The sequence below is a fragment of the Coregonus lavaretus genome (assembly GCF_964263955.1).
Source record: "Coregonus lavaretus genome assembly, chromosome: 17".
In the NCBI taxonomy this organism is placed as follows: domain Eukaryota; kingdom Metazoa; phylum Chordata; class Actinopteri; order Salmoniformes; family Salmonidae; genus Coregonus; species Coregonus lavaretus.
Window position 1 is genome coordinate 41,028,129 of NC_140004.1, and position 13,235 is coordinate 41,041,363.

Genomic DNA, 13,235 nt, shown 5'->3' on the forward strand with positions numbered 1-13,235 from the left:
GTAGAAGCTGTTCAGGAGCCTTTTGGTCCCAGACTTGGTGCTCTGGTACCGCTTGCCGTGCGGTAGCAGAGAGAACAGTCTTTGACCATTTTTGGGGTGTTTCTCTGACACCGCCTGGTATAGAGGTCCTGGAAGGCAGGGAAAGATCAGAGAGTCCATCTTTCATAAGCTCAGTTCAAGGCAGGGGGCCACTAAAAGTATTTATATACTGTATCCATCCAGCTCAATGCTCAGAGAGGCATATCAGACACATATTTATTCCCAATTAAAAAAGCTTTAATCTCCGACTGCTTAACTTCAAAGTGCTCAATTTTAACAGTAGGGGAGAGTGGGGTACGTTGCGATACATTTTACACGCAGCACTCCTTCAAGGGAAATATGTGACTCGTTTCAGGAAACTAGGCATATGTCGCGCGTAACTACTTCACAGGAGAGCCATTTGACCGTAAAATGTTTTTATTATTTTTTTGGTAGATATGCCTTCTGGAACATGTGAACTGTCATGTGCCTTAATAACAAACTTGTATGCCATCTGGAAATACGAATAGAATTGTTAAATTACGAGTCTAGTTGGTTTAGCCACAGAAAAAGACAGCAACCTTCCCGCTAGCCATGATTGGCTGAGATAATGAGTGGGCTGGACATTCCGAAAGATGAGTTCGGATTGGTCTGCCATGTAGCATGCTTCTGTCTATAACATAAGCTGGTCAGTATGTGTAGGTAATCTTTTCTAATGCGGCTTTTTTGAAAGATATCACGTAGTACAACTGCATAAGTGTTGCTCTCCACATTCTGGAGGACCGAGTTTTGAAATCAGTGGAATTAGAGTATGATAGCTAAGGAGATTAGAACATTCTGACGTTTGATTGCAAATATGCAGACGGAGTCGAAAAGAGAACACACAGAAGGCTGTTGTATAAAACACCTGTCTCCGGATTACATCTTCAAACTAAGGGCAACCATGGCATCCGTGACAGAGAGGGAGAAGCGTCCATCCATGTATACGGGTAAGATTTTCAGATATTACACGTTTCTAATTTAGTCAGAAAGTCGTTTTCATTTCAAGTTAAAGTGTACTGTTAGCTAGCTAGCTAACTTTAGCTGGCTGGCTCACTAGCTAATGTTACGTGTATGATCTGTGTAGTTATATTATTCGTATCTCAGAGACATTTGCATTGCTAGTTATAGCGTAATGTTAGCTAGCTAACATTGAACCTGGTTGGTTAGCTACCTGCAGATTCATGCAGGGTAGTAATGTTATGAGTTGGGATTATGGTTTATTGTTTAGCTAACTAGCTACATGTCTAAACAAAAGACTTCACTATGCAAGTAACCATTTCAATAGAATGTTCATGATCTCACTGTGACAACTGTCGATAGACGTAGCTGGTAAATTCACTCTGGCTATCTGCTCCACTTTCAGAGCACTCTGGTCTGAGTGTGCCAGAGTGCAGAATAACAGACAAATTTACGAACGCTTAAAACCCATTGAATATGGCCGGTGTCAGTAAACGTTGGCAAAAAAAGCGGAATTAAATTGTTGCCAGCAGCACAGTTGCAGTCACCAGCACACTGGAAAACATAAAAAACAGCCTAACCAGCTCTGCTAGGGCGAGTAAAATGGTCAGAGTGAGCTGTTCTCTCATTTGTGTCTGGACGTAGCTAGCAAGCTAGCCAATATTAGCCAGTTAGCTTGGGTGCTTGACTGCTGTTGTTAGGTCAGAACGCTCGGATCAACCCTACTCCTCGGCCAGAGCGTCCAGTGTGCGCTCTGAACGGCTCCAAGAGCGAAACGCTCTGAATTTACTAACGGACAATCTGACAACGCTCTGAGTTTATGAACTCTGAGCACACTCTGGCACTCCAGATTACATTTACAAACACACCCGTAGTATAAACGAGCCTTTAGGCTTGACATCTTTGGTTGTTTAATACATGGGTGGGGCTAAGGCTTTAGAGGGTGTGAACGATGCTGAAAGGGTGTAGACAAAGAAGACCTCTCCAGTAGGTGTACCAAAACATTCAAGGGACATTTTCTCAAAAGTGAGGTTACAAGTTTATCAACTTTCAAAGCAGAATTATTTTCCGATTGTTCCTCAACTGTAGTGTATGATACACAATTTTCTAGCTCTGAGTCTCTACTTTTATCCAACGTAAAAAACACAATTTCAAAATGTTCTACATAAGACCGAATGGAGCCGGTCGGTCACATATAGTATTCTTTCTAACAGGATGTTTTGTATCCCTGGAAACAATCAGAATTAATGTAAACATTACAGTTTTGAAAACATAGCTTGTTAAAAAAAAGTGGTCTCTTGGCACAACTAACCCCGGGTATGGGGTAGGTTGAGCCGCAGGACAGGGTAGCCTAAGTTAAGCTGCCTACACATTTCTGTACTGAATGAAATATAATAGAAAACCATGTCTATCTTTATTTCCAAAACACAATTCAACATAATCACAATCTCTTTTTGTCTTTTAATAATTTTAAGCATCTTTTAACACAGACTGAACACCTAACAATCACTTTGTACTTGCTGTTACCTCATATCCCAGCAATAATGCCTTGCCTTATGCCTGGGAAGAAAACACTTCAATTTACTCAACCATTGGCTCAATTTACCAAAAGGCAAACATTTTGACTATATTAGCCCACACAGCTACAAGGGCGCACTTTCATGGTAGGTTTAGGATCTCATATTGAAGCTTATAGAGACCCCAACTGATATATAGAAAAATCATAAAATGACCTACTTTGGTTTAGATACAAGCATCATGAAACCTCTTAACACAATAAATTGATTTGACTAGGTGAAAATCAGTTTTTTTACCTTGCTTATCACTTTTTCCATGTGGTTTTTTCCTTCACAGACTCCATGTAATGATGACCTCTTCCTAAATATTTGGTCAAATTATAAATTTTGTGTATGGTTTCCTAGAGACAAGAGTGGCTCAACTAACCCCACTCTCCCCTACACTCATTTAGGCTGAGAGAGAGAGAGAAAAAAAACTGTCAAAGATATCAGCACAGGGCAATTCCAACGTAACAGAGTGGCACTGAGACTCAGATTTTTCACTTTAAAGCGTATCTCAAACAAAAACCAATGATTGCAAAGTTAAACAAACCATACAACTCTATGCACAAGGAAATGGTTAAAAGTAGTCATTGTGCATAGAGTTGTATGGTTTGTTTACCTTTACAATCATTGGTTTTTGTTTGACATACATTTGAAAGTGAAAAATCCTAGTGACAGTTTCATTCTGTTACCGTGGAATTGCCCCTCACTAGGACGAGAAAAGGAAGGATAATTGAACAACAGTCAAGGTCAATTTAATAATGCACTTCAAAGACTCTGCACCTGAAATAGCAAAACGCTCAATAATTACTATTTACCAAGCATATAATTGATACAATTATCATCCCGGTACAGCCCAAATCTCCACTTGGCATTCTGCAGATCTGTGTTATTATTCATTTCTATTCCAGCCGTGGTCCAGGCTGCCTCCCCTGTACTGATGGCCTTTCCAAGTTATTATTATGATGCATTCCTTGTATAGCCGAGGGCTCTAGGCAATGTTCATTAAGCTGGCTGCTATGGGAGTTCATTGCATTACAGGGCCTGAAAGCCATAGAGGCCTAAAAGTAATCTAGGCCTATTCAATACTGTACATCTGCATAGGGATTAGCCTGAAGCATCATTTCTACTTTGATTTCTATAGTATGATAGGAGAAAAAAATATGCATTACCCCCTTTTGCTGGTTCTGTCAGCTGTACTGTCAGGGACCTGAAAGAGCAACGTAGAGGTAGGACATCTATCTGCATGCCTTTGTTTCCCATACATCTGAGCTGATAACTAAGAAAGGAAGACCTTGTTGATTTTGGCTACACTGTGAGCGATTCCTGTGAAGTTTATGAATCGCACTTCTCCAGAAGGACATTCATAGATACTCACTGCCATCTTGTGGTAATAATATAATCATAATAATATGCCATTTAGCAGACGCTTGTTTCCAAAGCGATTTACAGTCGTGTGCATACATTTTTAGGTATGGGTACATTTTATATTTTACATTTTAGTTATTACAGTTATTCTCAATTGCTAAAACACTAAAACCCATTGGCTGAACAAAGTTCTCAGTTGCCTGGACTCATTTAGCTAATTATGCAGTCTGTTGTCAATACCTTAAACCATTTCACATGGTAAAACACAATTTGCAGATCTCACTTAGACTTTTCAGCAAAACTCTAAACACATTCTCATTCTCAAAACACATTCTGCACTCTAATGCACATGTCATACATACTGGTAAACACAAGTGGCAACAATCAAATACAAAAAGAGAACACATGTCATTGATTGAACACAACCACTCGAAATTGATTTAACCTGTTTCAAATGTTGCGACACAACCAATATAAGCCAGTTCAGAGAGTAAACACGTTGTTGAAGGTGGGAAGGAGAAAGTCTGAGAATGGATAGAAGAAACAATGTGAGAGGACGAGTGCGTATACGAGGAGGAAGAGGAGGAGGAGGGCAAGAAAGAGGAAGAGGAGGACGAAATGGAAGAGGAAGACAAAGAGTGGAAATATCTGATGAAATTCTAGCAACAGTCATAGACCATGTTCTTGTCCATGGACTGACAATGAGGGAAGCAGGACTTAGAGTGCAACCCAATTTGAGCCGATTTTCTGTGTCCACCATAGTAAGGACATTCAGAGAAGAGAACAGGTACAGTATACTACTGTAGTTTTGTAATTGCAAATTTACTGTACTACACTAATAGCTGTTTCAATAGACATTTGTAAAGTTAATCACTGTATGTATTGTACTGCATGAATATGTTTTGTAACTGCACAACTACTTTTTGTAGAATTGCAAGGCTGCCACATGCAGGTGGAAGGACAGCTATATTCACTCGGGAGCAAGAGGCAGTTATAGTTGGCATGGTCCTTCAAGATAATGCAATACGACTCAGAGAAATCCAGGAACGAGTGATACAAGACAACACACACTTCCAGGGAATCGACAGTGTGAGCATTTCCACAATTGACCGTGTCCTCCATCGTAACAGGATGCGAATGAAACAAGTATACAGAGTACCTTTTGAGCGCAACTCACCATGGGTGAAAGAACTGCGAGCTCAGTATGTGCAAGTAAGTGTACATTCAGAAACATTTACTGTAATCCAGATTGTCTACAGTACTAACATACTATGTGAATGACATTACTCTTCAGTACATACAATGTATGTGAATCAGAAGTGCATACAGTAGGCCTAATTGTACTCTACAGTATAGCACTTTCTCTGTACGACTTACAAAATCCTACATACAGTATATTGTATTTCTACACAGACAATATTTGACTTGGAATCCTTGGACAGACCCCATGAGTTCATATTTGTTGATGAAGCAGGCTTCAATCTAACAAAGAGGAGAAGGAGAGGCCGAAACATGATTGGACAGCGGGCCATTGTTGAAGTCCCTGGTCAACGAGGCGGCAATGTCACAATCTGTGCTGCTATCGGCAACCATGGTGTTCTACATCACCATGTTACACTCGGGCCATATAACACCCAACACCTTCTAAGATTTATTGCCAATCTAAGATATATTTTATTTGAGCAGCAGGTTCAAGAGCAGCAGGGTCAAGAGCTAAATGAGAATCCCATTCCCACCTATGTGATAGTGTGGGACAATGTCAGTTTCCACCGAGCTGCTCAGGTAAGGTAATGGTTTAACATCAATGGGCAGTTTATGAACTTGTACCTCCCTCCATACTCGCCTTTCCTGAATCCGATTGAGGAGTTTTTCACCTCTTGGAGATGGAAAGTGTATGATAGACAACCCTACACCAGAGTAAATCTGCTGCGAGAGGAGTCAGAGGTTTTGTAAATAGTGCTTGAAGATGAGGTTTTGTGTTTAATGTTTTCAGGAAATGGAGCAAGGTTTCAGAAATTGTGTTTTAGCAATTGAAAAAAAAAACTGTAAGCAGACACTCTAATTCAGAGCAGGAGCAATTAGGGTTAAGTGCACATCGACAGATTTTTCACCTAGTCGGCTCGGGGATTCCAACCAGTGACCTTTCGGTTACTGTTCAACGCTCTTGGTAAAGTGCAAAACAACCTAGTTCTTGAGAGAGAGAGAGAGAGAGAGAAAGAGAGAGAGAGAGAGAGAGAGAGAGAGAGAGAGAGAGAGAGAGAGAGATGAGAGAGAGAGAGAGAGAGAGGAGAGAGAGAGAGAGAGAGAGAGAGAGAGAGAGAGAGAGGGAGAGGAGAGATGAGAGATGAGGGAGAGAGACGAGAGAGAAGGACTGAGAGAGAAGAGAGAGAGAGAGAGAGAGACGAGAGGAGAGAGAGAGAGAGACTGAGAAGAGTGAGTGAGAAAGATGAAGAGGAGAGAGAGAGAGAGAGAGAGAGAGAGAGAGAGAGAGAGAGAGAGAGAGAGAGAGAGAGAGAGAGAGAGAGAGTTCTCTCCTCTCCACTCCAACTCTCAATAGATGCATCATCATGTGTAGTCCACCTAACTCTGTTACTCTAACTGAAAACATCAGCAAGGGGTTTCACATTCATGTAGAGAAATTCCATGAATGCACTTGAGAGTTCACGGGCTATGGAATAGTTAAAATTCTGCAGCCACAAACAACCAGTATGTAGTGATAAAAGCTGTTTTCTTTTATCTGACTCTCCTCCTAGGTCATCTCCAGTAAGAAATAACATTTGCATACTTTGACAAAAATGGGGGCCAGCTGAGAAGGTCTGGGTGATGTCATAATCCATGCTTGTGTTGTAACAACTAGGCTACTAGGTAAACATGGACACAACATACAGGAAGGAAGGGACATACGCCTCAAAACTGAACCCCATGTCTGCATCCATCATTGTGGTGATCCTGACGTTGAAGTTCTTCTCAGTGAGTTCAGTCCAATTTTGCAGCGAAAGGCACTTGCCACTTTGACAAACCCTCAGTATTGCTTATAATGTACTTTATACTATGTGATGTCAACATGTGCTCAAAGGTGTCATAACAAGAAGATGCTCATCGTGTGTTTTCCCATTCTATTATGACTGATTTGTATTATGATGGACATATTGTACCTTCTTCAGTGTAATCACAATTCTGCACGTGAGAAACCTCAGGGTTGTGCCTAGTCTGATTACTCAGGCTGTAATACCCAATTAATTGGTTGTATACAGCCTGAAACAGTTGTGTGTAAAATAGTTTAAATGTTCGTTACAAGCCAGAATGTTGAATAAAATTACATTTGAACTTTACCGGTTGTCTGTGTGATTTGTCCTTCAGCTGCCCAGAATCTGAGACAAAATATCCACTGGAAAGTATTGTTTACCCAACTTTTTAGAGAGCAGGTAGATAGATATACTGAATGGTTCGGTTTGGCACCGAGGTCAAAAGCTATTGACGAGGGAAACAGAATATCCAATATAAAAATAACTAGGTGCCAAACCGAACCATATACCTACCGGCTCTCTAAAAGGTTGGGTAACAATCGTTTCCTGTGGATATTTTGTCTCAAATTTCGAGCAGCTGAAAGACAAACCGCACAGAAAACCGGTAAAGTTATAATGTAATTTTACTAATGTAGAGGTGATAGAAACCATAACAAAGCTGTCGCCCCGCTCCTGGTTCGGTAACAAGCTGAGGGAGGTGGCTAGAGAATTCATAGATAGAGCTAAGGATGCATGGACTGATCATCTATTATATAAAAATGATGTTTTGAGGCTATGTAGTGTTTGTTTACATTTTCTTTCTTTGCAAACATTGAAGTAAAACAAGCTTATATTTTGGGTTCTGATGGGAATGTCAACCTTTTTTTCTATTGCAATAACAAAAGTTAGAGCACCATTTATAGCATAGCAGCTAACTATATTCCTCATTCATTAAAGGGGCGGTCCCAACATACCTAGATGCAATGTGATTGGCTTATTCTTCTTTGGTTGTAACTTTAGCATACAGCGCCATCTTCTGGTGATACAAAATAGCAACAAATGGGAATGACATTGATTCTATAGTAGCCAACAGTAGGGCCCATATTAGTAATGATAGAGTCATGGGTTCTCTTCAGTCAGTTTGCAAAACATTTTTATTAGTAGTAAGTTAAGTGTAAATGTAGCACATTGGGATGTGTGAAACTTACTCCTCAGCCTGAAGTGTCCCCACAGAGGTCTCGAGTTCGCGCCAGGTATGGGCCGAATCGGGAGAAATTAGAACTCGCTAAGCAAGCAGCGTGGTGTCCTTTACATAAGCACAATGGTAAAGACAATAGCACTTACTAGTAATTGTTGATTGTAAACCTACACAGTGGACCCAAATTTACATGAAGTGGAGATTAATCTGTTTTAAAACAGGCATTTCTATCTGCAATGTTATGTTATGCCACTCAATATACTGAATAAGTTAGTATACAAAACATTAAATGTTTGTGTACTTGACAATGTTTCTCCCAATCATTCGTCAAGCCTGTCTGCTCTCTCAGGGAATGAAGGCCTCTCTGAGCTTCCTCTTCCAGTTTCTCCTTTGAGTTGCAGCAAAGATATGATGGTTTTATTCCACTGAGTCTGAATCCTCTCTGGTTGCAGACTCCTGACCTGCCACTGGTCTCTAAAGACACACAGACATAATCTCCCAATGACTAAAAGCACAGCAGAACATACAATCAAACGATCATTACCAAATATGCCACTGTCAGACCCCCTTTGACACAACCTCTCTCTATCTTTCCCCACTGTCATCCTCTCACTATCTGGTCGATAAAATAAAATGAATCCCTTAATACATATGTTTTAATGTTTCTCATACCTGACATTATGCGCTTGAGGAAGTGGTAGTACAAGAAAGGGCCAAGAAAGCACATCCCTTCTCTGAGGACCAGCGCCAACACCTGCCTCTCCAGAATAATAACGCTGTCCTTTTCCCAGAGTAGTTGAGTTGGAGTAGTGGTTTAAAAATTGCACATCAAAGTAATCGTTTCCCCCCAAAGAAGCTGATTTATTTTAACTGAAGATGTTTTTGTATCAATAGTTGACTCTAAAAAATAAGAAACATTGGAAGAAGACAACTGTGAAACGCTGTAGCCACAGCATGTATGTGTGTATGTCCAGGCGTTCAGCGCGTTAGACTCTTCGTGATCAGAGCAGATAAGAGTGAGGTCCAGCAGGTCACTTTGTACTTTCTACCCCACCACACCCCTCCCTCGGACATTACGTACAGCGTAAGAGGAAGTTGTAGCATACTTTTCCATGTCCGAGACTACACTTTAAATAACCACTGGTTATCACCCCATGTGGTGGTTGGTGACTGCTGCAAACATCCAAAGGCAACTCATACATGTAGGCCTAGGCTATTGTGAGCTATGAGATACAGCTTGAAGAAGCTATATCTTATACAGTGATCTGTACATAGGACTGTCGTTACTGTCTACTCATGTCACTACCACTTTGCTACATATAGCTTGAGGTGATGTGATTGTGAACTATGCTTGTGTGACGAACCTTACCTGAGACTTGAAGGCTTTAGCTTTGACATTGATCATGCATACTGGTGTTTCGACTAGCCTACAGTAGGCCCTAAGTGATATTGGCAAAAAGAGAGAGTCATAGTTTTGGTCAGTAGCTAAGCAAAACGTTTGAATTGTTAGTACGTTAAGTGTAAGCAAAGTTATTGACAATAGCACCAAGTTGATTGTGCAGTACACGGTGGGCCCTTATCTATATCACAGGAAGTGAAGATCAACCTGACATTTACATTCACATCAATCTACGTTTTAATTATATCTGCAACATACTGTATGTTAAGGCATTGATTATGCTGAATAAATTAATTAATAGAAGCAAAAGCAAGCTGTGGGTACATGACAGGCTTTGTCGTGCCCTCTTCACGACTGTCTTGGTGTGTTTGGACCATGATAGTTCGTTGGTGATGTGGACTGTTATACTAGTTTGAGGCATTGAAGGGTGATGTAGATATAAGTGATGATCACAAATGTGTAGACAATTTAGGGTTTGGGGTGGTATATCAGTTGTGCGACATGTTATTGTTGAGGTATTATTTAGGTATCAGGAGAGGAGCGCTATGTTACCTGACATATACAGTGTGGAAAAAAAGTATTTAGTCAGCCACCAATTGTGCAAGTTCTCCCACTTAAAAAGATGAGAGAGGCCTGTAATTTTCATCATAGGTACACGTCAACTATGACAGACAAATTGAGAAAAAAAATCCAGATAATCACATTGTAGGATTTTTAATGAATTTATTTGCAAATTATGGTGGAAAATAAGTATTTGGTCACCTACAAACAAGCAAGATTTCTGGCTCTCACAGACCTGTAACTTCTTCTTTAAGAGGCTCCTCTGTCCTCCACTCGTTACCTGTATTAATGGTACCTGTTTGAACTTGTTATTAGTATAAAAGACACCTGTCCACAACCTCAAACAGTCACACTCCAAACTCCACTATGGCCAAGACCAAAGAGCTGTCAAAGGACACCAGAAACAAAATTGTAGACCTGCACCAGGCTGGGAAGACTGAATCTGCAATAGGTAAGCAGCTTGGTTTGAAGAAATCAACTGTGGGAGCAATTATTAGGAAATGGAAGACATACAAGACCACTGATAATCTCCCTCGATCTGGGGCTCCACGCAAGATCTCACCCTGTGGGGTCAAAATGATCACAAGAACGGTGAGCAAAAATCCCAGAACCACACGGGGGGACCTAGTGAATGACCTGCAGAGAGCTGGGACCAAAGTAACAAAGCCTACCATCAGTAACACACTACGCCGCCAGGGACTCAAATCCTGCAGTGCAAGGCGTGTCCCCCTGCTTAAGCCAGTACATGTCCAGGCCCGTCTGAAGATTGCTAGAGTGCATTTGGATGATCCAGAAGAGGATTGGGAGAATGTCATATGGTCAGATGAAACCAAAATATAACTTTTTGGTAAAAACTCAACTCGTCGTGTTTGGAGGACAAAGAATGCTGAGTTGCATCCAAAGAACACCATACCTACTGTGAAGCATGGGGGTGGAAACATCATGCTTTGGGGCTGTTTTTCTGCAAAGGGACCAGGACGACTGATCCGTGTAAAGGAAAGAATGAATGGGGCCATGTATCGTGAGATTTTGAGTGAAAACCTCCTTCCATCAGCAAGGGCATTGAAGATGAAACGTGGCTGGGTCTTTCAGCATGACAATGATCCCAAACACACCGCCCGGGCAACGAAGGAGTGGCTTTGTAAGAAGCATTTCAAGGTCCTGGAGAGGCCTAGCCAGTCTCCAGATCTCAACCCCATAGAAAATCTTTGGAGGGAGTTGAAAGTCCGTGTTGCCCAGCGACAGCCCCAAAACATCACTGCTCTAGAGGAGATCTGCATGGAGGAATGGGCCAAAATACCAGCAACAGTGTGTGAAAACCTTGTGAAGACTTACAGAAAACGTTTGACCTGTGTCATTGCCAACAAAGGCTATATAACAAAGTATTGAGAAACTTTTGTTATTGACCAAATACTTATTTTCCACCATAATTTGCAAATAAATTCATTAAAAATCCTACAATGTGATTTTCTGGAAAAAAAATTCTCATTTCGTCTGTCATAGTTGACGTGTACCTATGATGAAAATTACAGGCCTCTCTCATCTTTTTAAGTGGGAGAACTTGCACAATTGGTGGCTGACTAAATACTTTTTTCCCCACTGTACACCTGGTGATGTGGTAGGTGATGATAAGCCCAGTAAAGTACAGCCCTACTCTGAGGACCAGCATCAACACCTGCCTCTCCAGAAGGCCACATTCACCTGACATGACATTAAGATGTACATATAACATGTACATTAACTATTGTCCTAGACAAAATTGTTACCAATATTTTCTATAATTAGTTTATTTCCAATGTGATTTATCTGGTAAAATAAGAGATAAAACATGATTGAACATAATGTTACAGTATTGGGCAATAAGTATTCAGTCAGGAATGGATAAGGGTTGATCAGAGGATAGGGTTACCTGTGATGGTCAAATTCCACGTCATTGTCCTTACACCCCATTCACCTGTTACTCCACAACTGTAGAGCCCAGTGTCAGTCAGCTTTACATCAGAGATCCTCAACTCTGTAGGTGTAACAGGATCAATATTCATCCTGTCTGAGGTGAAGTTGCTCATAGTTTTATAAGAGCGAAAATCACAACTGTGTCCTTTTTCCAGATGACTTGATAAGTAGTCATGGATACATTGCCCATCAAAGCAGCAGTTTCCCTTAAAGAAGCTGATTTATTTAATTGACCATCTGCTGGATGTTTAGCTGACTCTAAAAAAAGAAATAATAAAATGGAAGAAGACAACTGTGAAATACTGTGACTACGTACAGTATACTGTACAGACAAAAAAGGTCTAAGGTGTCGGCCAGCAAATTGACAGTGTGTGTGTGTGTATTTGTATTTGTATTTGTATTTGTATTTATTATGGATCCCCCACTTTGAGCCAGGAGAGATTGATGCATATTATTAATGTTAGCTCTCTGTGCACATCCAAGAGCCAGCCGTGCTGCCCTGTTCTGAGCCAATTGCAATTTTCGTAAGTCCCTCTTTGTGGCACCCAACCACATGACTGAACAGTAGTCCAGGTGCGACAAAACTAGGGCCTGTATGACCTGCCTTGTTGATAGTGCTGTTAAGAAGGCAGAGCAGCGCTTTATTATGGACAGACTTCTCCCCATCTTAGCTACTGTTGTATCAATATGTTTAGACCATGAGAGTTTACAATCAAGGGTTACTCCAAGCAGTTTAGTCACCTCGACTTGCTCAGCTTCCACACATTATTCATTACAAGATTTAGTTGAGGTTTAGGGGTTAGTGAATGATTTGTCCCAAATACAATGCTTTTAGTTTTTGAAATATTTAGGACTAACTTATTCCTTGCCACCCATTCTGAAACTAACTGCAGCTCTTTGTTAAGTGTTGCAGTCATTTCAGTCGCTGTAGTAGCTGACGTGTATAGTGTTGAGTCGTCCGCATACATAGACACACAGGCTTTACTCAAAGCCAGTGGCATGTCGTTAGTAAAGATTGAAAAAAGTAAGGGCCCTAGACAGCTGCCCTGGGGAACTCCTGATTCTACCTGGATTATGTTGGAGAGGCTTCCATTAAATAACACCCTCTGTTTTCTGTTAGACAGGTAACTCTTTATCCACAATATAGCAGGGGGTGTAAAGCCATAACACAAGTT